Raw genomic sequence first — 26,559 nt, forward strand, 5'->3', positions numbered from 1 at the left:
GTGGAGACTTTAAGCAATGATGACAACTAACACCAGCTACGGTGTGGACTGTAACTGGTAATTGGCTGAAAGTCCCATTAATAAAATTCAGGTCAATTAAATAAGCACTTCTTGTGTGTCTACTGGGCACAAGGCAACATGCCCTGAATTGGGGGTGGGGGGAGAACCCTGTCCTTTTCCACCCAGTACAAAGAGAAGAAATATAAAAGGCCTCCTATGAGTGAAAGGGCTTCTTGAGATGATGCTGTGTTCATCAAGCACCTGCCTGCTCCTATCAATTCTATCACGATGACTGGATTCAAATCTTGCATCTGGAAAATTTTCCTGTAATTCATACCCTTTAGTTCTAGTTCTCATAACATCAGAACCAATTCTGCCTCATCAGAATCATGAGGCAAAGAAAAAAAAAAAACACACCTGAAGTCCAGAGATGTGATCCTTTTATAATGCATTCCCTTATCTGCACTTGGGATACATGTAAATCTCATGTTGCCCTCCTACTGTGTCTCAGTTTCTCAATTTGTATGGAGAGTCACGATTTCCACATTCAAAGTTTCACCTTTTAGCACCCCCCCCCCCCAACAGTAAGGGTAGGAGGCGCGTAGAGGAGAAGGGAGAGGGGAGATTCACTTTTTCAGACACAGTAGTACACAATAGTATTCTGGCCTCCTGGCCAAAATATATATATATATATATATATATATATATATATATATAAATGCTTATCTTAAATCTCCTTTGTCATTTCTACTGTTCCTAGAGGGCAGAAAGCAATAGTTAAAAAAAAAAAAAACCCAAAAAAACTTTCAAATACCTCCCCTTATCACCCTTTATAATTTGAAGAGGTCATAAGGCAATCAACCATATGTTTCTTGCAGTTATTTCTTGTATCAACAGGTATTTACTGAGCCCCTACATCTATGCTGGGATCTGAAGAATTCAAAAGCAGTGAAGACATTGTTCCTACCCTCTGGAGACTCATGATTTAATGGGGAGATGGGGTTTACCCAAATAACCAATTGAGAACAGCTAAGTGCCAAATCATCTGATACTGACAATAAAAGAAATCAACCACACAATCTTAGAACTGTAGGAAACCTAGGAAGGATCCAACACAACTTCTCCCCATAAGCAGAAATCTTCCATCAACCTTGTCAGAGCCATTAAGCTTCTGACTTAACGTGGAACTCACATTTCACAAAAGCAGTCCATTTCATTTTTCGAAGCCTCTTATTGCTGAAACATTTTATCATACATTGAACCAAAACTCTCACCTATACAGTAAAACTTTTCAAAACTTTATTTTTTTTAACCAGTGTAATGTGCCTTTAAAAGAAATAGTAGGCACAAGCTCAATATATAAAGCAGTTAAAAGTGGAACTCTTCTGTTGGGAGCTGCAGGGGGCCCTCAGCATTTCCACTTGGGCCCCCATCTCCTCTCTGCGGCTGCCCCTGCAGCCCAAGGCACACCACAGAATGCCTGCAGCTCTGCAGAGCAAAATTTGCAAACCTCTGTTTTAAAGGTAATTAGAGCAAATCTAACTCGAGATGCATATGTCAGCCCTTGAAGACAGCTATCTTGTTTCTAAATCTTCTTGAAATAAACTTGCCCCTTTCAAACTGTCTGTTCCTTTTATGTCGTTTTCCCCCATAACTCCCTCATCCTGATCACTCTCCTCCTAAAAATGCAGAAACCATATCCGAACACAATTCTTTAGAGACTGTGATCAGCTAAGGATACGGTCTCTCTCACTCTCTGGACAGTAACAGAAGTGGACGAGGGCTTAGTGGATGAAGAAGGACCTGAGCTGGACCCTGAGAAATGTAGGATTTTGATAGGTGGGGAGAAAAGAGGATAAAATTCCAAGCTGGGAAACCAGCATGAACAAAGATACAGAAATTAAAATGAGGGCCTCCTGACACACGTTGAACAGTTCTCTTCCGGACCCTTTCTGGTTCTCCATTTGGCCAGCTGTATAAAAAAAAAAACACCTGGGCTTCCCTGGTGGCGCAGTGGTTGAGAGTCCGCCTGACGATGCAGGGGACGCGGGTTCGTGCCCCGGTCCGGGAAGGTCCCACATGCCGCGGAGTGGCTGGGCCCGTGAGCCATGGCCGCTGAGCCTGCACGTCCGGAGCCTGTGCTCCGCAACGGGGGAGGCCACAACAGTGAGAGGCCCGCGTACCGCAAAAAAAACCCCAAAGAAACAAAAAAACACCTAATGAGGGCCATGATCTAATCAGTACTAAAACTAGATCATTTCAATATTATAATTAGTGCCACAGGGAAAGAGTACTTGAAGATATTTAATAAGCCTGTAAAAAAACAAACTGTCATCTTTCAATGAATAAATATCTTGACGAGAAGATTCATAAAGGCTGTAACACTATTGAGGAATATCCCTGGGGATTCTCAAATCTAAAGCAAATCCAAAGAACACCTTGCCTCTAAGAAATTACCTTGTTTATCACTTATCACACCACAGGTAATATGTGCCCCAAATGGTCTCCTGACTGTAAAAACAATAGCATTTTCATATATAGGAGTGCTAATCCATCAAGGCAAAATATCCCGTGAAAACAAATATTAAAAGATCGACTGGAGGGGCAAATATTTTCATCAAGGTCTATCTTCTCATGTTACTTAATTTTCCCATTTACAGGTAAGAATGCAAGCACATCAATGTTTCATATAACTTGGTTTATTATTCAAGAAGTAAGATCTTAAAGACAGAGTATTTCATATATATATATCTTTTCCTCATAAAAATGTATTTGTTAGTGATTATATGAATATTTACCATTTTACATTACAGAAATGGAATTTTCACATGGACACAGCACTTACAAGCTGGGGAAATTGATTTTGTCCTCAATTTTAATGTGTGTTATGAATCTAAGAATTTTAAGGTGTTGAGAAAAAAAGAATGATCTTACTAGCATTCAGTGAAATTGAATCAGACGTTTTATTTCCATTATTTTTCTCTTTTCCTTCATCTCGAAAGAAGATAATCTGAATTGCTCTAATCTGAAAAACAACAATACGTGTAGCAAATACTTGACAATGAAGATGGAAAGCCTCTAAAAATCTGTTACCTTAGTAACGGCAAGAATGTGGAAGAATAAGAATACACTGTCAGGACATCATTTCAGATTCCGCAGATTTGAGGCCTAAATACAGTCAGCTTTCATTAGCTTTTTGTTTTTCCCAGCAGGTCCTTGGACTTTGAAACAAAACCTGAATGACAGCTATGAGCAATTCCAGCCTGGCTCCTGATTAGCTATGCCAAACAAAACAACTCTCTGCAGTGTAAACTTTCCAGGCATCTGCAACCAAGCCTCTGTGGAGACTATAAGTCCTCAGTGAGATTTGAAGGAGAGTCAGAGGCTGGGGGGTAAAGGGTGAACGGGAAGGGGGAGGGGGAGAAAAGGATAAGACCTTCCCCTCTACCTGGAACTAGTTCCCTGAACTAGTCTCTGATAAAGCAGGGGGGCAAATTAAGTAGAACTTGTCTTGGCGGTATTCTCACTATAGCTTTTTAATTCTGCCTATTCTACGATTTAACTAACCAGTTCTCTAAATCTGAATATTCCATTCCAGTTAACATCCATAACATTCTCATATTCCAAACCACCCATGCTTTTACACCAAACAAGCAATTCTGAGGCCCTATTAGCATCAAATAGAGCAAGCAGTTGATTAAAGAGATCTAAAAGAGAACAGGAGCAACATATATGAATAGACAGTGACCCATATGGATGCAAACTAAGATTATGTGCCATTTGTTGTTACTCACTTTCACTGCAAGCGGACCTAAAATTAATTACATCAAATGACAGTGCAGTGTGCTGTGCGGTCCCATCTGCTACATAATTAGATCCCAGCGGAACTAACTATTAAAAAGCTTTTTTCTTACGATCAGTCCCCTTGATTCTACCTAAAGAACATTCCTTTATCTACACAAAAGAATTACAGATTAGATCTCAAAGCAGATCAGATTTCCTTTTGGTCAGGTGCTTGATTTTAAAAGTTGTAAGTGGTTTCAGAAAAAAAGTTGTCTGGAGAAAATTCTGTATTAGATTGCTTGATGGAAATTCAGCTGTAAAGAGAGGAGTTAAACTAAAAGTTTGACTTAAACTCTGCCAACAATCTCTTAAAACTTCAGAAGTTAAAAATGAGTATTTTTGTAGTTCTTGGCCACAAAGCAAAATGGTAGCATTGAAATTTCCCCTTGTCTTCTGGAAAAGTGACATTTAACCACACTGTGATCTCTATTGCTTCTGAGATAACCTACAATAGCTGATGGTTGGCTTAGTTATAATGCTGGGCAACAAAGGACCCTGCTTCTAGTCAGTAACCATTTTTTTCAACGGTCTTGTGATGCTTTTATAGCATTTAAAGTAAGGAAAATAGCTCTAACACCCTAAGATGTAATTTGCAGATATATGGCAACAGATGCCACAGAAAACTTAACCATTTACATAACCACGTCATAAAAGCCTAGCCTAGATTTAGGACATCAAATTTAAATCATCAAAGGTTCAAGTGGAAAATTCAAGTTCAGACACAGAGAAGAGAGACTATATAAAGATTCATCAAAAATCACAACCACGGAGAGATTAATTTTAGAAACTAAGGACAAGGAAAATTTCAGTCTTTGAGATGGGTACTATATAACCAGAAAGCTACATTCCCAATTATTTTATTTGACTTGTCTGCAATGCCACCGCTTTATTAAACTTATAGAAAAGAACCTTAAGAATATTTTTATAATAAATAAAAAGTTAGTGCTGTCAAAACAACAGACATCCCTCAATGTGAGTCTATGCTTGAAATCCCAAACCAAACCTGCTGATTCAGCACAAAGTCATCAAACAGCATTCTTATCTGAAAAAGGAACAATCCATTGTCTGGCCGAAACAAAGGGCAGTGCACAGGAAATCAGCCAAATCTGGGCCAGATGGTCACTGATTCAAGTTTCATTCTCTCCATCCCCCACCCTCCCTGGCACTACAGAAACAGATTCAGACAGCATTTTTGGTTACCAAGTAATAACCCTGAGTATAAGGTATAAACCTCTTACAATTATCTATACCACCCCCCCACCTCAACACCACCTAATTTACTGAAACTGAATGTCCTTATAAAAAGTTATAAGAGGTACTATGCAGCAGTTATTGAAAGGAAAATACCTCTGAAAACCCAATTCCTGTTTCTTAGGCATGGCATGGAGTTTTACCAGGCGGGATGATTTAAAATATTCACACTGATTTGTTCTCATCTACTGTTTTTCTCAAACCATGACACAAAATAGAAATGAACGCAGAGAAAACTGATTTATCACACTCATTTTCTACAGGTTGACCACTGGGCCATCACCTTGCAGAGTCTTGTGGTTTGTAACCGAGGAACACTTTTTACCAATGACAAACTACCAACAAAAGTAATCACTGATTTTGATTATAAACCAATGTGTCTGACCTCGTATCGCAGAATCTGTAAGTTAGGATACTGTTGTAAATACACATTTCACACCCCTACTGGGTACTGTAAAACTCAGTTTTAAATTCTAAAGAGCAACTATTAATTAAAGCAAAACATGAAGAATTATGTCTTAAAATTTGCAAGCACTCTATGGAAATATACATATTTAAAAATGGCATAAATAAAAATTCAGGATCTCTCAATTAAAATACTCAGAAAACACTCCTTTACGTTTCCTAATTGCGTAAAAGAAAGATACTTAGATTAAACAAAGGTCTTTTCTTTGAAGAGAACCCATGACTATAGTGGTTTCTTGGGAAGTAGTTACATTTATGTGACCTAAGTAAATTTTATCAACCAACAAATAGCAATTCCTTTAATAAACTTTATCATCCTTTGACGTTAATTTGGAAATGTCAATGAGTACATTTTATTGGTATGCTACAGTGCCACTCTTTACAAAATTTACATATAGAAAGGTTAGGGTAGATCAAAGAGTTTTTTGTCTATTTGTTTTTTTTACACAAGATAATCACAGGCTGGTAACGCAGTGGCTAAAGAAAAAAATAACTTCAAAATATGCCGTCAACAGCAACTCACACAAATGGCCTGTTTTATTGTAGGGAAGTAGAAAAAGTGAGCACAAATAATCTCCATTAAGAGAGCATTCACGGTAGCTTACACAACGCCCGCAAGTAGGTATAAAATGAAGCCAAATAACAGAGCTTCAAATCTTGAACTTCTGTCTTAAAGGGAATAGTGGTAAGTGGAAACTTTTTCAAAAACTTGTCCTCAGAAATTGTTCCTGAAAGTTGAGTTAAAATTAAAGTATCACACTAAGTTTTCAGCAGTGGTTAAAAATATTGTCTAAATATATACACAGCACTGTATACAGATTGGTGCGTTATGTATGTGTGTGATACATACGTCAGTGTGCTTCTGCTAACTTCAATAGTTTGTTTTTAACATCTCAGATTTATTTGAAGTGTATTTCTATTATTTGTACTACAAAATAGTACTCAACATCATATTGGAAATTGTTGAACTATTGTTATATGTGCTTCTATAGCATATAAATTTATTTTCTTTTAATAGGATTATATCATATTAGAAAAACTGCTAATGAGAAAAATTAATCCATTAAGAAGCTTTAAAATAAGGCAGCTGAGTACTGTCTGTTTAACAAGTTCTTTTTCTTTAGTGTAAAATAGGAATTTATTTCAGTATTCATGAAAAAAGAAGTAAATGACTATTCAAATTAAAATTCTCTACCTTCTGAGCTCATCTTTAGAATCTCTAAGATAAATTTACATTTAAATGAAACACACACAAAGACAGCTGGACTATCTATCATAACCATCCCACACACATGAGTGTTCTCAGAGACTTAAATCTCTTGTTCTTAGGAGAGAGAAAATTGTGACTTACAACTATTTTTAATCAGTCAGCTTTATTTATACATCATTGCAATAGGATTTATATGCTAATGCTTTAATCTAATATAAGAGTTAAGGGAAAAGTATCTCAACAGTTAGCTCCAAACAAAATTCTACCAACAAAAGTCGACTCAACAGACTTCTCATGCACATAAGTTTCTGGAAAGCTAACTTTTAAATAAGATAAAAACAAAAACTATATCAACAACAATAAATGAAACATGTTAGAATTCAACAGACTAAATTATGATCTTGTTCTTTAATAAGCCCTAATATAAAGGAGTAATAGAGTTTAAAGCTAAAATATTAATGTGTAAGTACTAAGTTCCAGTTATCCTTTAAGTCTTTTTTTTTTTCTTTCCTTAACGTATATCTTCCTTTTTCTGGTGGCCCACAAATCAGGTAGAAAATTTAATTCCATTCAATTCAAAGAAAACTTGTAAAAAGACAACATATTTATAATAAATATGGCACTGATTAGTCTTATTTTTTTATTACTGTACATAATAAGAAACATATATCAAGGGCCAAATTAGAGTGTGTATAGCTTTCACTGATGAAAAACTGACAAGAAACCAAATTTCTGAAGAGTGAATTGTATTTATAAGAAAATGCTTTATGATTGATGCTTTAAATGTTTATTATTTCTCAATATAATCTATATATACATTAGTAAAATAGTAGTGTATTAGTCGTATGACTGTAAATGTGCTTTAAACATAGACTGAAGGTCAAAATAAGCTTTCACTCATTTTCTCTCTCAATGATAATTTCTCATACCTTATATTTACTATATAAAGAACATCTCAAAGGGAGCTTATTTAACAAAATTAATTTATGTTCTACCAAAAAAGAAAAAAAAAAGGATATTAGTTGAATACTTAATGTCCATGAAGTTTCACTAACAAACTTAAGGCTCATACCAGGATTTCCTTAACATCACCAGCACTGTTTCAAATTTTACATTGTGCCTCATGAACAAAGTTTAAAATGTCTTCTAGTTTAAAAAATGAAGTGGACACTAAATTTCCACTAGGTATCAGTTCAACTGAATTCTTTTTGTAATTTTGCTATTTAGCAACAGAATAAATAACATGCTTACATATTATGTTGTATAAATCTTTTACTATATGAGTTATGATTTGAGAAACATAGTTTAAACAAAATTAGATCTAAATCTACCAAACCACAAGTCACGTAACTATCTTAACTAGACTGTAGGCTTCCCAACGTCAGGAATAGTTCTTTATTTTCCTTTCTCTCTCTCCAAGGCACCATTCCAACTATAGGTACTTGATAAAGACTTATTAAGTTGACTTTTATTGTTAATTCCCTGCCCAAGGGAGAATTCTTTTATCCCCACTGGATATAAACTTCTAGCTCAGTAGGAAAACTGTGAAGACAAAAATCATTTTTAAGGAAGTAACAAATGTATTTGATGCAGTAATTACTTTTTATCCAAATGAAAACAGAGAGGCAGTTTGATATTACAACTGCTGCTGCCAATTATTACTTCAAAGCCTTAAAAAAATCAGTACAGGTTAATCACAAACTTTACTCTAAGACAGAATTATGGTGTCTGTTTGCAATACGTGAACTTTAGCTTCCCAAGGGTAAACACCATACAGCTATCTTGTAATCTCCCATGTAACGGTATCTAAAGTAAGTCCATGCTATTTTGATTTTGGAAGACTTATCAATTTAAAATCAAATGAGCAAAATGAATTGTAATATTTAAACAGTACAAAAAATTTGTCCCATTTTCCAAAACACTTTTTCCAGACTACCAATTCCATGGTTCTCTTCCACTATGCAGTATTATCCTGGAAACATATGGCTTTCAATTATTTTTTATTAATTAGGATATTTATTGACTAATTTAAAGCCCATATTACCTAAATTATATATGTAAATTTGTAAATAAGTAAATATGATGATAAACTGAACATGCATGAAGGATTACAAAGACATCATCATTTTGTAAAACTCAAAAAGAAGAGAAAATAAAATGCATTTCCTTTCATCTCTACCACAGTATTGTTTTGGATTTATTTTTTCTTATTAGCATCCTTTATGCAAAAGATAATGCTACTAGCTTCTGAAGGGCCTGGGCCTCATCTTGGTATTTCCAGTAGAGGTGATAAGCTATGTTGTTCCATCTGCTCTCCCTTCTCCCAGCTCCACTGGAGTCAGTGGCTTAGATATGAAAGAAGCTTGGCTCAGGTTAAGGATGAATTCCACAGCCATAGAAGAAAGCTAACAGGTCCCTACAGAGGTCATTCATTCATTTGTTGACAAATATTTATTGAGAGGCAACTATGTGCTTGTTCTAGGTGTGGAGATATAGTAGTGAGCAAAAGAAACAAAGCACTTCCAGTCATGGAGATTTCATTTAAGTTTGGTGAGTAAATCCAAGACTTGACCTCCATTACACTCCTCACCAACCAAGATACTGCCTTGGTACAGTCTGTTTCTCAAAAATTAGGTACTAGGGTTTCCCTGGTGGCACAGTGGTTGAGAGTCCGCCTGCCGATGCAGGGGACACGGGTTCGTGCCCCAGTCCGGGAAGATCCCACATGCCGCGTAGTGGCTGGGCCCGTGAGCTATGGCCGCTGAGCCTGCGCGTCCGGAGCCTGTGCTCCGCAACGGGAGAGGCCACAACAGTGAGAGGCCCGCGTACCACAAAAAAAAAAAAAAAAAAATTAGGTACTAAATGATCCCTTGGTGGCCTGAAAGAGTTAATATGCCCTTTAGCACCTATGTATGCCATCTTCAGCAAGAGCAGCAACATTTTCCGTAAGATACAATTCCTGATATCTAGATCTTACCTTCTAGTTGAGTCACAAGACAGGTACCCAAGAATGTGACACGGAGGAAAGAACAAAGGTTTGGAATTAGTCACCCCATAGGTTTGAATTCTGACTTTTCTACTTACTACCTATGGGAGCTTATGAAGTTTACTTAAACCTTTCAGAGGCTTGGTTTTCTTAGCTATAAAAATGAGGATCATGATGCATACTTTACAAGGCTGTTGTGAAGATTAGAAATAATATGTGTACAACGCCTGATGTAGTGTACATTAATTTTTATTAATTTATTGGGTTAAATTATTAATTCCTGCTATAAATTAAATTATTAAATAGCAGAAAAGGACTAGGCAAAGAAGCATATATGGGTCATAAAGACCTTTATGGTTGTTTTTTAGTAAAGGTTATGTTTTGTGCCTACACATATTCTCTGACATACACACATACTTTCTCTCTGATGTTCCAGATACATAACTATGGGATGTATTACACTGTTCTGTCACATTTCCTGTTCTGGAGGCAGAAGTTGAGATAAGGCATACCACTGACTCACGAGTCTTTATGATGGCAAAAAACCTCAAACATTTAGAATATGTGAAATACCATAACCCAGACACTACACTTCCAGACTCCGAAAGATCTTTAGCTTTAGATTGTGCATTTAATACCTGCCAATATCAAACAGCTCCTATACATCTTTTGACCAAAATGCTATGAAAATATTATCCCTAATATTAGATTATTTCATTTATATGAATGAGGGGAAGAAAGGTGATTTTTACATGGTCTAACTTTTCTAGAAAAAGAAGAATTCAGTAATATTAGTTGGGAGGCAAAACATTTAATGCTAATTGCTACTCTCTGATGAAGTCTGAGGCCTGTCATTCAGCAAGTCTGGTGAGGGAAAAGAATGGACATTTCCTGAGGGACGATTTTGTACTAGGCATCCTGCTTGGTGTATTGATCCATTATCTCAGAAAAGTGACTGTTTTGGAATCCAATTATAAGTCAACTGTCTTAACATCAAAAATATATCAAGAGTCTCAGTGGAAAATAGTTATTTTTTCAATAAAGATTTTGTTTCTTAAAAAATAAATTAGATTCATTTTGTATTACAAGGTAATGAGCCTACCAGAAAATGTTGTCGTTTGTTTTCATGTCAACCCACAGAATGATACAATCTGTGAAATTATGCACAAGAGAATATAAGAGAAACATTCCTTACATTAGTCCTAAATAAGATGCTGCTGCTCATGGCTACCATTACTAGTAATATTACTATTACTAATATTAGTTATATTATTAGCCTAACTTGATCCTTCACTGTGCTGCAACTTGTGAAGATACAGGTCTAGTCATTCTCTAATATACCAAGACCTTAACCTCCTGCTCCAACAATTCTCAAGCGATTATTAAATAATCAAAGTAGAGGAGAACAGTTACTGGATTCTCTAGATAGAAGGTGAACCCTGATCCACATGGGGAGTTCAGTTGCAACAGGAAGTTTCTCTATCAGCTATGGATCTGGAGGTTTGATTCTCTCCACAAGAGAACCAAAGGATCAGAGCACTTTTAAAATAGCCATTTTAAAAAATGCTGCAAATCCAAACCTTATAGGGAACATCATCATATAATATTTGTTAAAAACCTAACCAGAAAATTTTCAGGTTTATTTCTAACAAACGAAATTGAGGAAAAATATTGTGTTAATACCCTTACCATCATCTGTCTTCTATCACCAATACTGCAGACAGTATTATGACTTTTCAAAGAATTGCCAACTAAATATAGACTGTACACAGTAAATTCTGTAGAATGTAATTAATCAGTCAATACTTTGTATTACTATGTACCCAACATTGTATTAGACACTTTGGAGAATGCCATAGTACCTCCTCTCAAGGGGCTTACAGTCTAACATTCAGGAAAAAAATGCTTTCTGGAAGAGAGATTATAAATATCTATAACGAAAATCTAAAAATGTGATACATAAACTACAAATACTATAGAAGTTTAGAGTAGAAGAAAATTAATGATAACTCCAATATTTAGTATACTTCCATAAAAGAAATAAACTAATAAATAGACTTAAATAATAAACTAATAAATAATAAATAGACCTCATAGTGGTTCTTCAACTTTTTGGGGCATAAAAGTGGCTTGGGGCCAACACTTAGAGCTTGGTATCTGCATTTAAAGAGCATTTTCATGTATCCAATAAGTAGTTAATATCCAAAATATACAAAGAACTCATACAACTCAACATTATAAAAAAACAAACAACCCGATTAAAAAATGGGCAGAGGATCTGAATAGACATTTTTCCAAAGAAGACCTACAGATGGCCAACAGGCACATGAAAAGATGCTAAACATCACTAATCATCAGAGAAATGCAAATCAAAACCAAAATGAGATATTACATCACACCAGTTAGGATAGCTATCATCAAAAAAGACCACAGGGCTTCCCTGGTGGCTCAGTGGTTGAGAATCTGCCTGCCGATGCAGGGGACACGGGTTCGTGCCCCGGTCTGGGAAGATCCCACAAGCCGCGGAGCAGCTGGGCCCATGAGCCATGGCTGCTGAGCCTGCGCGGCCGGAGCCTGTGCTCCACAATGGGAGAGGCAACAACAGTGAGAGTCCCGCGTACCGCAAAAAAAAAAAAAAAAAGACCACAAATAACAAATGTGGGGGGAGCATGTGGAGAAAAGAGAACCCTTGTACAATGCTCGTGAGAATGTAAATTGGTGTGCAGCCACTATGTAAAACAGTACAGAGATTCCTCAAAAAGCTAAAAATAGAGCTACCATACAATCCAGCAATTCCACTTCTGGGTATTTTTCTGAAGAAAACAAAAACACTAATTGAAAAAGATACATGCACATTTATGTTCACTACAGCATTATTTGCAACATCCAAGATATGGAAGCAATCTAAGTGTCCGTCAACAGAAGAATGGATAAAGAAGATGTGGGAGATTATTATAATTATTATAATCAAACATTACTCCGACATAAAAAAGAATGAAATTTTGCCATTTGCACACATGGATGTACGAAGAGGGTACTACACTAAGTGAAAAAAGTCAAACAGAGAAAGACAAAACTGTATGATTTCACTTATATGTGGAATATAAAAAAAAAACAAATGAACAAACGTAGCAAAACAGAAAGACTCATAGATACAAAGAACAAACAAGAGGTTGCCTAAGGAGGGTGGGGGGAGGAGAGAAATAAGTGAGCGAGATTAAGAGGCATAAACTTCCAGTTGCAAAATAAATGAATCACAAATATGAAATGTACACTGTTGGGAATATAGTCGATAACTATATAATATCTTCATATAGTGACTGAGGGTAACAAGATTTATTGTGGTGATCAATTTGAAATGTATAGAAATATCGAATCACTATGTTCTATAACAGGAACTCACATAGTGTTATAGGTCAATTATACTTCAGAAACAAACCAACAAATAAACTCATAGAAAAAGAGATCAGATTTGTGGTTACCAGAGGTGTGGGGAGAGGGGAGGGGGAATTGGATGAAGGCAGTCAAAAGGTATTAACTTCCAGTTATAAGACAAAGAAGTACTAAGGATATGATGTACAACATGATAAATATAATTAACACTTCTATATGTTATGAAAGTTCTTAAGAAAGTAAATCCTAAGAATTCTCATCACAAGGAAAAAAATTTTTTTCTTTAATTTTGTATCTATATGAGATGATGGATGTCCCCTAAACTTTCTGTGGTAATCATTTCATGATATATATAAGTCAAATCATTATACTGTACACCTTAAACCATACAGTGCTGTGTGTCAATTATAGCTCAATAGAACTGGGAGAAAAAAATAAAACATCTCTAGCTGATTCTGATATAGGTGGCCTATAGTTTAGCAAACACTGTTTAAATAATAGGTATGATTTGCAAGAATCTCTAGAGGAGTGTTGTCCAATTTGCAGTGGTGGAAATATTCTATACCTGTGCTATCCAATACAATAGCCACTAGCCGCATGTGGCCATTAAGCTCCTGATATGCAATTAGTATGCCTCAAGAACTGAATTTTTCATTTTATTTAACTTTAATTAATTTTAATTTAAATAGCCACAGCCAGCTCTAGGGAATAGGAAGAGATTTCTAAGAGAAACATGAGCCAAGCCATAGGTAGGAATGCACATGAGAAAGACAAGAAAGACAACTAATTGGCTTGCCTAAAATAGAGGTTTTATATTAGATTATCATTAGGTCAGATTATAAAGAGCCTTGTAGGGAACTGAAGAAATTGGATTTCATGGCACACACTGCTAGTTGTCTAATCGAACCATCTCCTGATCTTCTTCAATATTAACAACCCCTGGGTTTTACATGCTCATCTCAGAGAGTGGACCTTTCCTCAGGCTCTGGGGTGAATCTTGATTATTCTATACCAATCATGGTATTTCTATTTTCCTTGTCAGCGACTGGCTTACACATGAGCACGTGGTAAATTCTAACCAATGGGATTTGGGACATCTATGTATGTGGGTAAACTCTTTAAAAAGTATTTAGCTTGAAGACACAGAACTTTTTCTGACTCCAGTCAGAACTGTGTGAGGCTTGAATGTGCTGCTGACACCTTGGTATAATGCAAGGACAAGATGGAAGACAAACACCAACAAATTAAGGATGGCAGAGAATGAATGAAAGAACTTGGGTCCTTGACATCATCAAGCACCTGAATTAACCCAAGAATTGCTCTCCCCTCCCCCTCCCCATATATTTTGGGGATATAAGGAATTAATTACTGTTTAACATCTTTAGCTGTTTGTTCAGTTCCATGCAGCTGACAGCATTAGACTGGAATACTAGTGCTTAGGGTGAGAGCCTCTGGGAAATGCTAAGGTAGGCAACTGGAAGCCACTGAAGGCATTTGATCAAGGTTGAGACTGATATGAAATAATGTTCAAGGCTTAAAAATGACATGCATGAAAAATAGGTCAGAAGAAAGGAAAGACAGGTCAGGCAGACCAGTGTAAAAGGGCTGAATCAAAGCTACCAAAAGATTTTGGAAATATTAGTGAACTCTTCCCATTTGCAAAATCATTAATGAATATAGATTAGTACTTGAGGTAAAACTGGGGAAGTAGCTCATTTTGTAAGGGCAGTAGGATTGTAAGTGATATGTGTCTTTGCTGATTTTTAAAATTATTCTCACACGTTATTATTTCTACTTAAAATCTAAACAACTGAATTTCTCTAAATGCTGTACATTCAATACTTTCTTGAAAATGGAAAAAATTTTGAAATGTGATTTCTCTGCATTAGCTGCAATTAAAGGCATGAAAAGATACTCAGGAAGAGGACAGTAAACCAGAAAGAATGCAGGTATAGCCAGGTGACCTTGGGAAGTCAAGTAAAACCCTGTGGCCCTGTTTTCCTCTTAGGATTGAACTATGGCTCTAAAATCCAACAATTTCTATCTTCAAATGGAAGAAAACCCTTTGGAATAAAAAAAAAAAAGTCCTACAATTGATATCAAACTTCAGTTTTCTAAGCTCTGTTCTCACTCCTTGTGCTAAGAGTTGAGTCTAAAAGGGAATAAAAGTCAATCTCCCCTCAAATTCTCTAAGCAAACAAGAAAACCTGGAAAATAATTATGTTTTATAGCTTTAATATAACTTCCCAGAAAAAAGTTTCTGCATAGATTTTCAGTGAATAAAGAAACTAATTCTGGAAATTTCAGTGTGGACTAAAGTTCTATATTAATATCAAGTAGGTGTCAAGTGTAGCTTACTATTATTTTTTTTTTCTTACTATTATTTTTAACTTGCATTTGCAAACAACTGATAAGGCTAAGCATTTTTCATATTTATTGATCATTTGGAATTGTGCTTCTGTGAATGACCTAGGCATATCATTTGTAAACAATTTTAAAATTATGTTTTAGAAAATATTTTCATTATCATTTTGTGAAGAGTTCCTTATATACCAGAGATGCTAATCTTTTGCCTGCATATGTAAAGATTTTTTTTCCAATCTATCATTTGTCTGTAGTATTTGTTTTCAGTTTTTTTGCTTTACAAAAATGTTTTTAAATTATATAATCAGATACGCCTCATATTTAGTATACAGCTCTAGTTTCTTGTTTAGTTAAAATGAATATCCTGCAGTAAAGTTAATGGTTGTTTGTGGAATATGTATACCACAGAATATTATCTAGTCATTTAAAAGAATAAATAAGAGTTATACCATTTGACCTAGAGGTATATCCCTGTGTTTTATTAAGTATTAAGTGAAAAAATAAATTATATATATATGAAATATGACAGTATGTATAAGATGTTGAAGATATACAAGGTTTGTTAGGTTACATGATCATGGAAAAAGTTTTAACAAAATAAACAGCAGATTGGTCACACTGTTGAGGTGAAAAGGGAGGGTAAAGAGGAAATTTAGGCTTCCTGAATTTTTTAAAAGATGTGACTACAGTTTTTTAAAAAACATATGACCCGGGGCTTCCCTGGTGGCGCAGTGGTTGAGAGTCCGCCTGCCGATACAGGGGACACGGGTTCGTGCCCCGGTCCGGGATGATCCCACATGCCGCGGAGCGGCTGGGCCCGTGAGCCATGGCTGCTGAGCCTGCGCGTCCAGAGCCTGTGCTCTGCAACGGGAGGGGCCACAGCGGTGAGAGGCCCGTGTACCGAACAAAAAAAAACAAAAAACAAACATATGATCCTATCATGTAAAGTTGTTTGTGTTGGTAAATATATATAAATATGCATGGAAATGCATAAAATAATGGCGACCAAAAACATTAATGGTGTTTAATTTAGGATGGTTAGATTTCAAGAAGAAGGGAAGAGGAAGAAGAAAAGAAACAAGAGGCAGAGAGAGAGAGAGAGAGAGAGAGAGAGCGGGAGAGAGAGAGAGGAGGGACCAGAGAGAAAGAGAATGGAAAAGAAGAAAAAAAGAAAATATGAATTTAAAAATCAATTAAATTTAAATTCGCCCTTTCCAAAAAGCAGAACAGATTGGATGAGAGGGAGACAGAACCCTCAAGTGAAAAGGTTCCCCCATTCTCTGATGTGGGTAAGAATTATGACAATAATCGTACAGTTGCTGAATACTCCAACAGAGATATACACATAAACTTACTATAAGTAGTGTTGATTTAATCAGTTTAAAAATGCAGGAAGTAAATGAGACACTATATCAATTACATCTTCTCATTATGACCTCCACAGGCAGTGGTGAGAATTTTAGGCACACCTCCTCTGCAAAAACTAAACTTAATGATAAGTGTGAGGTGTGTTTCTAAGACTTCTGTGTCCATAAAAACTACCTGGGAAGATGACTAAAATGCACATTCCAGGGTCCCACCCCAGAAACTCTAATTCAGCAGGTTGAGACCAATAATCCACATTTAACAAGCACCCCAGGCAAATAAGGCAGGTGTTGACAGATCACACTGAAAAACAGTGAATTTAAGGATGTCTGATCTCTTTACAAACTGATTAACCAAAGAATTTGAGGAGTGTGGTACACTAGAGAGAACAAAGAATTTTGAAGTCAGAAGATCTAGATTACAGCTCTGACCTAATCCCCCCTCACTCCCCTCACTAGCCTCTCCTCTTCAGCAGCAGTGGCCTCCTAGTTACCCCTCATGACTGCCAAGAATGCTCTGCCTCTAAACTTCCAATGGTTCAGTCCCTCATAGCCTTCAGGTCCTCACTTAGGTGTCACTTCCCAGTGACACCCTGAAGAGAATCTCAACTCCCATCTCACTTTCTAAGTCCCCTTTCTGCTTCAGTTTCCTCCCTAACACTTCTCACTACCTAAAATATAACATATTTTACTCCGTTTTTCCTTTGCTTATTGTTTGATTCCCATAAGGACAGGGATGTTTGTTAGTTTTCTTCACTGCAGCCTCTGAAGCACCTAGAATGGTGCCTGGATAGAGTTCAAGGAGCTCTCACTTGGCCAAGATAAAACAAATAAAGCTTGAGAGATTCAGTGATAGGAGGCAGATACAGGCAGGAAGTGGAAAGCTTGTTACTACACAGATGGCTGAGCCCCCCCAGGGATTCTGATTCAGGAGGCTTGGAATGGGGTCTGAGACCCTGAATTTCTCACAGGTACCCAGGTGATACTGATGCAGCTTGGCGAACTGTCAAGTGCCTCTGCTTGTTCTTTGGTGAAAGTCAACCTAGTCTACTACATGACAAGAGCTCTAGGCTAGAAAGGGAAAGCTCTGTTATACCTACAATCATTTGTGGGAAGAGAAAATTTGTTCCCCTAATCTCTATGTACCTAAGCTATCTACCCAAATAAATAAAATCATTCGACAACAGGGATATTTTTACATAACAATATATCTTGGATATTTACTGCAACCTAATTTTTAGTAAAAACATGATGTTTAGTTTGTTTCTAATTTTTTACTCTTATACATAATGTTTCAGGTGATGTTTTTACTATCTGCATTTGTTTAGTTATTTCTTTCTAACAAATTCCTAGAAGGGAAATTTCTGAGTCAGAGTTTAGACCAGTGCTGTCCATAAGAACTTTCTATGAAGGAAATGTTCCATATGATCACAGTCCAATACAGTAGGCACCAGCCACATGCAACTATTGAGTACTTGAAATGTGAATAGTGCAACTGAGAAACCGAATCTTTAGTTTTATATAATGTTAATTAATTTAAATTTAAATAGCCACACATTGCAAGGGACTACCATATTGGACAGGGTAGGTACAGACATTTATTTTTATTTTTTTTTAACAGCTTCAGTCAAGGCTTTTTTTCTTTTTAAGTCTTTATTGAATTTGTTACAATATTGCTTCTGTTTTATGTTTTGGTTTTTTGGCCACAAGGCATGTGGGATTTTAGCTCCCCAACCAGCGATCGAACTTGCACCCCCTGCATTGGAAGGGGAAGTCTTAACCACTGGACCACCAGGAAAATCCCAGTACAGACATTTAAAATCTTGATACATGATGTCAAATTGCTCTCCAAAAAAGCTGTAATATTTGCCTTCATTTTAGAGTGTATAACAATAACAGTTTCTTTACCCATTGCCAATGTTAGATATTATTGATCTAAATCTTTATAATCTGAAAGTTGAAATACGTCTGTGGGGTTTTTATGTGCATTTCTTTATTAATAATGTTGAACAGTGTGCTTTTTTCTGTCATCATACTCATTCAAATGCAAATATTTTCACCCATGTTAATTAATTGAGAAGTTGGAAATTATCTGGCTTCCAGATTTGTTTTGTTGGGTCCATATGTTTTCTTTAAAATTTATTACCAACATTAAATTCATACAAAAATATGAATTTCCAGTTCCACTTGAAAAATCAAATGATCTGGTAACAGTGACACACAGGGCAAAAATCAGTGCAGTCTTACAAATCATGCCACCTTCAGACTTTCTGCCCACCAGGACTTATCATCCCTTATTATTTTACAGGTGTCCTGCTTCACTCAGATTACCTGCTTGGCCTCTAAAAGCACCTGAGTTTACAATTCCTGCTCTGAATTAAATTCTGAGAGGTTAAAAGGCAAACGGCAGCTAATGATAATAGCTAACTTTCATTTCATACTTAGCACGCAGAAGTGATGTTATGATATCTCTGGATTATCTTATAACTAATATTTAACTAGCAAAAGAATTACTTTTCTAGTGGTTGTTGACATTTACTACTCCTTAGAGCAGTGGTTCAGCAACAGAAGGGCTGTTAAAAGACAGAACAGGCCCCACCCTCAGGGTTTGGATTGGGCCCCAAGAATTTTCATCTAACCCCAAGCTCCCAGTGCAGCTCCACATTGAGATGAGGCTTTCTCAAAGATGTGGACACTCCTGGAAGTGTAGTGATAATGTGTAATTATGACAACACTGTATGAATTTGTGCATCCTTTTTTTTCTAAAACATGTCCACATTTATTATTTCATTTTATCTTACAACAATTCTGTGCAGAAGGTTGATAATTAGAGCAGTACTTTAATTGTTAATCCCATTTTACAGAAGAAAAGAAAGGCACAAGAGTTAAGAATCTCCTGTAAACACAGAAAAAGTTAAAAGGGCCATAACAATATGTTTCCTAATTCCTAACCTTGGTAATAGAGGCAAACAGTAATCCAGCATACAACCAGAGCTTGCTTTTTATTTTTACCTTAAAAATAGAACCATGCCCAGGAACAGAGAAGACCACACAAGATATGGTTCACAGCAACAAACATTTATCCAGTGCTGATTATGTGTTAATCTATGCTAATTGTGCCTATAGCTTCCACTGTAGGGACTGTTGAAGACACTCATAAAGCACAGCGATAAATTAAAAATAAAATCTGAAACCACAACCTTGCAAAGAGAGTGAATTCTCTATGTCATAGGACAAAAGCAAAGGCACTGAAGGGGTGGGTGGTGGAGATAAATACAGAGCTGGGTAGAAGAGAGGCGTCCCTGTGGGAGCTTCACATCTGGACTTGGAGGAGTTGCTATCACCAGTCAGTCAAGAATGGGAGGGAAGGAAGAGTACACAATAGGAAGCCCTCCTGGGGCTCAGGAGCACAAAGAGCTGCTGTTATCCACATTGGGTGTGTGTTTGCCAGAAATATCAGGGCTGCTGGAACTCCAGAACTTACAAGAGCATGCTTTTGTGTAGTCTAAATTACCTTGACTGTATAAGAACTCAAGTTAGAGGATATAACTTCATTATCCATTGGTAGCCAAAAGATAACATGATTAGCGATCATGAAACTTTCTCTGATTTTTTTCCCCCAAGTTTTAGGAAGCATTCCTAGCAAAAATCCACTAAATTGGGTCATAATAATGCTAATTATAAATCAGCCCTTCAAGGGAAAAAAGAGAAGATTGCATTTTCGCTTAAATAGAATTGATATATAACGTTATTTATTAATTTTAACAGCTATATTTTTAAGATTAAAAATAATAATAATGAATAAAAACTACCATCGGCTGAGAATACAAGAAAACCACAACTAATCTGAAAGAACCTATTGGAAAATTTGGTTCACTTATTAGTGTTGTAACTGACCTGTCCTATTTGTCTGTCTTATAGTCTAGTTAAAAATGACTGAGGTGATGAAATTTCCACCACTCCAAGTAGAAAACTGTAGCAATACTGCTGAGAAAACTAACTCTCAGTTTACACAAGACCAAAGAAATACAAATCAAAACAAAGGGATACAATTTTACACTGATCAAATTAGTCACAATAATATAAATGTTTAAAATTACATAAATAAAATTACATAAGCACACGCATTGTTGTTGTGTGTAATTTATGTAATCCTCCTGGAAAGTAATTTTGAAATTACAAAAATTTCCTAATTAAAAACAGAGCTAACATTTACATGTGTTTTCATGCATTACTGCTTTTTATCTTAACCTTGTAGAGAGCTATTACTATACCCACTTTACAGATTAGAAAACTCTAAGAAAATAAGTTACTTGCCCAATACTACCCATAAGTGATGGAGCTATGTTTGGACACTGAACCTTTAATTTTAGAGCTCACCTATACTGCTTCTCTAGGGAAATAATTCTAAGTTCTTTTTTTTTTTTTTTTAATTTTAAAGAAGAAGAATAAGAAAGTCTCATTCATGTGGGTGGCCATTATATTTTTTTAAAAAACTGGAAAATCATAAAATAGAGAAAGAGTTAAGTAAATCATGATACAATAAACTAATTGCAAACAATAGAAAGTAAATTATGGAAAAATGTTTATAAAAAAATCAGAGTAAAAATGTGCCTGCAATATGGTAAGACATCTGTAAAAATACATATTCATATGGTAAGGGTGGGAAGGAAGATGCAAAAAACAAAAACTATTCCATTTTAGAAGAACTTCATTACTAGTACTAGTACTTAATTTTCTTTTGTTTTTGTTAGTTTTGTCAATCAAGATTTCTCTAAGCACCCTTACAAATCTACCATTCTAGTTCATATTTCTTATCACCCCAATCAATCAATTCCTAAAACTCCATTATAATTTATTTATATTACTGACATTCAAACTAATTACATAATATTCTTTATTATTGACTCAGAATCTTCAAAGTATGAGATCTCCTTCTTTAACATGAATGATTTTTGTAACCACCACTTACGATGTAAGTTTGAAATCCCTTAACTGAGATCATATATAGTGATTAAAATCACCTAATTCTTTTTACTTTCATAACCTTGAAATCACTCCTCAGCTCTCAGCACCCATCCAGGTATCATTAGTTTCAGGTGTTTTAGAGATTAGAAAACTTTCCTGCTAAGAACATGATCTCTAAGTGAATACTTATAAAGTAACTAAAATAGCTTAGCTATAAGGATTATTCATTTTCTAAATACTTGTAGAATCACTAATTAAATTATGTAAAGTCCCTTTGAAGTAGGTCAATGAACTTTATTTCCACATTACCAAAAAGAAAAGTAAGAGTTTGGTAAAAATAATTTCCCTAAAAATGGCACCGTGAGCTGTGAAGAAAATTCACTTTCCTTAGCCATACAAGGTGATGCACAGAGGGCCATTCAGGGTTTGGCCTCTATCAGTAACATAAACAGACATTTTGTGGGAAAGTAAAGTAGCTGTTCTCCAATGATATCAATCTCATAAGAGCAGAAATGTTGTTTAAACATCTCTGACTTCCTCTTTATGAATCTACCATTTAGGATTTTTTTTTTTTGTCACTCCACTGTCTAATACCCACAGATCCAACTGGTTTATCCTTAGCCAATCTTAGGACACCTACAGAACTACCATTTTACCAAAAATCACAGGATTTTGGAGTCGGAAGGACACTCAGAAGCCACATGGTTCAATTCCTTTATTTAACTGGGGATGGAAACAAAAGCATTTCTTAGAAAGTTACTTCATTTAGCTAGTTTATGGCAAATTCAGGCCTGGAACTAAGAGATGTGACCAAATGTCTTAAACTTGGCCTCCGTATTTCTCTCATACCATTGAAATTTTTATATTATCTCATGTCAATGGGAGTATTCATATATCCTTTCAATGTCTTCAGATGTGCACTGCACTGGATAGAATGAACTACAGTTCTCATTCTCTACTTCCTAAAGAGCTCCAAAATGGAAGAAAAATCCAACAAAGGTTACAAAAAACCAGGTGTAGAGAAACTGGTGATGGAGGGAGGGGGGAGATAACAGTTTAATAGTTCTGCTTTGCACTGAATACTTGTTCTAAGATTTTTAAGCACTCTGATAAGTGCCTTAGGCTAAATAAAAGGATCTAATATCATCAGGAGTGGATATCAAATTAAGAGCCATCACCACTGAGACACAGTTCAGTCTTACGTATTCAGTTCCCTTCATCCTCTATTTCCACAATGTAATTCCATTCTAATAGAAGGCTTATGGAAGGATATACAATTGAGGAGAGTGGTTGCCTCTGGGGAGGAGGACTAGGGCATTGGGAGTACGGGTCTCTGAGACAGAGGGCGTACTTTACACTGCTGTTTGCAATTTCTACCCTATGCATATAACTTTCCGATATTCATTAATTAAAACTTGCCCTTTAAACACGTGCCTACACGCATGTAGTTCTAGTACTATTTTTAATAAAACAATTTAAATTTTTTCTCCATTTTAAGTTTTCAGTATTGCAATTTGTAAAACTACATAGAAATATTCTGAAAGAAAAGGAAGCAACACAGTCACAAAACTCAAAGAGAATTCCAGGATTTAAAGTTTTTGTTTTTGTTTTTTTTTTTTTAATGTTCAGAGGAAAGAGAGGTTTCTAAGGGCGGCATTTAATTCAAAAACCTTTTTCGGACAAGCTCTTCCCCATATTTAAATGGCTAGATTTTAACATGAGACTTAAGCGGGTTTTCCCACCTCAAGGGCGAGGTGGAGAGGGGACTCTTACGGGGTGAAAAACAGAAATTAAAATGTGATTTCTATCTTTTCAACAGGAGACAGAAGGCCGCGGTGGGGATAAGGACCTTGAAACAGTCACGTTCCTTGAGGAAAGGAGAGAATCGAGGAGTTTCTCCGGGATCCGGGCTCCGTCGCCTCTGCGGGAGGCAGCAGCTGTCCCCGCGCAGATGAATCGGATTCTGGACCCGACTTGGGCTCTGTTTAACTGAGAAGCCCCGCGAACTGCATCTGTACCTATCGCTTCTTTTCACGGAGCTCGGAAGAGGGACTGAGGGAATTGATTAACAAACCGCCTCTTCATCACCCTCCCCGGCCAGGGCACACACCGCACCTCGCTGTCTACTCGTGTCAGGGTCAGCTGTCAACACAACCCTTTGTGTCTCATTCAGCACAAGAGTGGTCGTCCTCACTCACTCACGAAAAAGGGAAATGATGGCCGGAAGACACGCGCGCGCGCTCGTGACCAAGTGACATTTGGTGTGGAGCAAAGCAGCCCAGGGACCCTGAGCAAACGCCCAGCCACCGCTGGACGCTCTCAACTCTGCCCCTCTAAGCTCTCTCCATCCTCCCGCGTCACCTCCGCGCCTCCCTACCCACCGTCCCCCCGCCCGGGCCACCCCCCTCAGCAGCCCTCGGGCTGGGGGAGCCGGTCCCGGGCGCTCCCCGCCGCGCCGCTGCCTCCCTCAGCCCCCTCTCGGGCTCCCTCGCTCCCGCCACAAAGGCGGCGCCGAGAGCCGGGGTGACAGGCCTTTGGCCTCCGGGCGCGGACCGCACGGGCTGGGTCTCCTCAGGCGGCTGACGCGAGGGTTCGGGTCCGGGACTGGCACGGGCGCCCGCCCTCGCCACACAAACGAACCGGCGCTCACACCCCCGCTCCGCCTTCCGATCCCTCCAGAAAAAGTCAGCCGCTGCGCCTCCCCGCGCAGGCAGGGTGTCCACAGCCCGCCAAAGGGCAGCCCCTGCCGGGCAGAGGCGTGCACTCGCGCCCGGCGGGCGACCTCTCACCTCCCCGCCTCCCCGCGCCCAGAGTCCCCGCAGCCGCTCACCTGGCCCTGGCAGCGCGCGAGGGCAGAGGACCAGGGGTGGCCCTCGCCTCGGCGGGGCTCGTCTCCCCACCCCCAGTCCGGGTCGCAGCGCCGCGCTCCGCTCGCTCCGCCGCCCTCCTCCGAGGTGCTAGCGCCGCCGGTGGCTGGCGTCTCTCTGGCAGGCAAGCTGGCCGCGCGCTCAGTTCCCCGGGGCGGAGCGAGGCGGCGGCCGCCGCGGCCGGAGGCGGATTCCTCAGGTGCTGCCCCTCCCGCTTCCCCAGAAGCTCCCCGGCGGGGACCCCCGCGCCCCCTCCCCCCCCGCCCCGCCTCTCGGTCTTCCGCCGCCTCGGCGCCCGCGAGGGCCCTTCAGGGCTCCCTGGCCCTCCGGGAGTGGAGTGGGCGCACGGTTCCCTGCTCACCCTCCGGGAACGCCCCCTCCCCGTGTGGAGCCCGCAGCCCAGTGTGCTCGCGACTCCATTTCCAAACTCCGCGGCACCAGTGATGCGTGTGGCCACTGAGGGGCGTGGAGGGCGCGGGTGTGTGGAGGGGGTCTTCTGGGAAGGAGGCCTGCCCCCCGGGGCGGCTGACGCGCGCAGCCAAGAAGAAAAATGATTTTCTCGCCGACTCCACCTTCATTCACAGAGTGCTCTCGCCTCATTGCGCGATTGCTTTCTCTGTCCTCTGGACGGCGGCGAAAGGGCCCTAAGCGTGAACTCGGTCTGGGCGATGGTGGGTCAAAACTCCTTGGCCTTTTGCATGAAGGGGAGTGGGGGGGGGGGCGGGGGCAGGATGGGGACAAAACCAAACCGACCCGGGAGCTCCGGCCAGAACCGCCTGGGCGCCTCCTGAACGAGCACGCCCTCCGGCCCGCCGACCCCGGCCGGGCGCTCACGGAGGCTGCCTGCTCGCGGTGGCTCGCCCCGAGCCTGCCGGGACGAGAAGGCTCTTCCGCCCGCAGAGCAGCCACTAACCGCGGGCCCAGGGCCTTGACGGGCGCGGCGGGAGCAAACGTTCTCCAGAGATGCTGAGGCCCGATAGTGACAGATGTGTCTCCACTTTTCACAGCTGGTGGGTTTTGTTATTAGAGCTGTAGCTTCATTTTTTTTTTAAACTGTCGTTGTTGCCAGAGATGGGCGACTAGACTCCTTTACTGATGGCCCACACCCTGGAAGAAGCAGGTCCATGCTGGATGTGGTGGAAGAGTCTAGGTTAAGAAAAGTTGATCAATTTGTAGTGCCTTTGGGGCCCGTATAGACCCTGGTCAGCTGGTTCCTGGCAGTGGGGATGCTACGGCCGTGCCCGGCCCCGAGCAGGTTGGTTATCAGTCTGTTGTTTCGGTATCATTGTCAATTATCGTTTAAAGACAACTTCAATTAAAGTAGATCTCATATGATCCCTAAGTCAGTGGGTTTTGTTTGCTCGTGTTGCTCTTTTTTTTTTTAAGAACCGAAATGCATTTTTTTCCTCCCTGTTTCTCTTTTGGTCAATACAGACGGAATTGACTCTGACTGGAAGTCCGGAATCACCAGAAGATAACTCAAGGCATAGTTCAGTTGTGACTTGCAAAAAGTAAGCGATTTGTTTGTGATCTGGATTGTCTTCTCTCCCTCCTCCACTGGGAACTCATGCCCAACTGCCATCTTTTTTTTTTTAATCGTTTTGTTCCTTATGGGGATAAGGAGCAGAAATGGTTTTTGCTTTGATTTACAATTGAATCCCTATTGTCCAGTCTTTTAAAACACATAGGAACACTTTTATGTGCCACGAGGGCAGGAACCATGTCTTTCTCGTCATGGCTGTATTGCCACAGTCCTGGATCTTGCACACAATAGAGACTTACTGAATGAGATCAATGTGGTTTTTAAATAACTGCAACACAGAAAGGTGCAGCTGATTAAGAGTATAG

The 26,559-nt window shown here is 38.7% G+C and overlaps 1 protein-coding gene across 8 annotated transcripts in view; it reads right to left on the reverse strand.

Annotated features, from left to right (window-relative positions):
* Nucleotides 1-25,123, reverse strand: part of GREB1L (GREB1 like retinoic acid receptor coactivator) — a 260,561-nt gene extending 235,438 nt beyond the window's left edge. For all 8 annotated transcript variants that reach the window (XM_079942265.1, XM_079942261.1, XM_079942260.1 and 5 more), the window contains exon 1: nt 24,675-25,123. The gene's annotated coding sequence lies outside the window, so the exon portion shown is untranslated. The remainder of the gene's footprint in view (nt 1-24,674) is intronic.
* Between the last annotated feature and the right edge of the window lie 1,436 nt (nt 25,124-26,559).

This window comes from Stenella coeruleoalba (assembly GCF_951394435.1).
Source record: "Stenella coeruleoalba genome assembly, chromosome: 14".
Classification (NCBI taxonomy): Eukaryota; Metazoa; Chordata; class Mammalia; order Artiodactyla; family Delphinidae; genus Stenella; species Stenella coeruleoalba.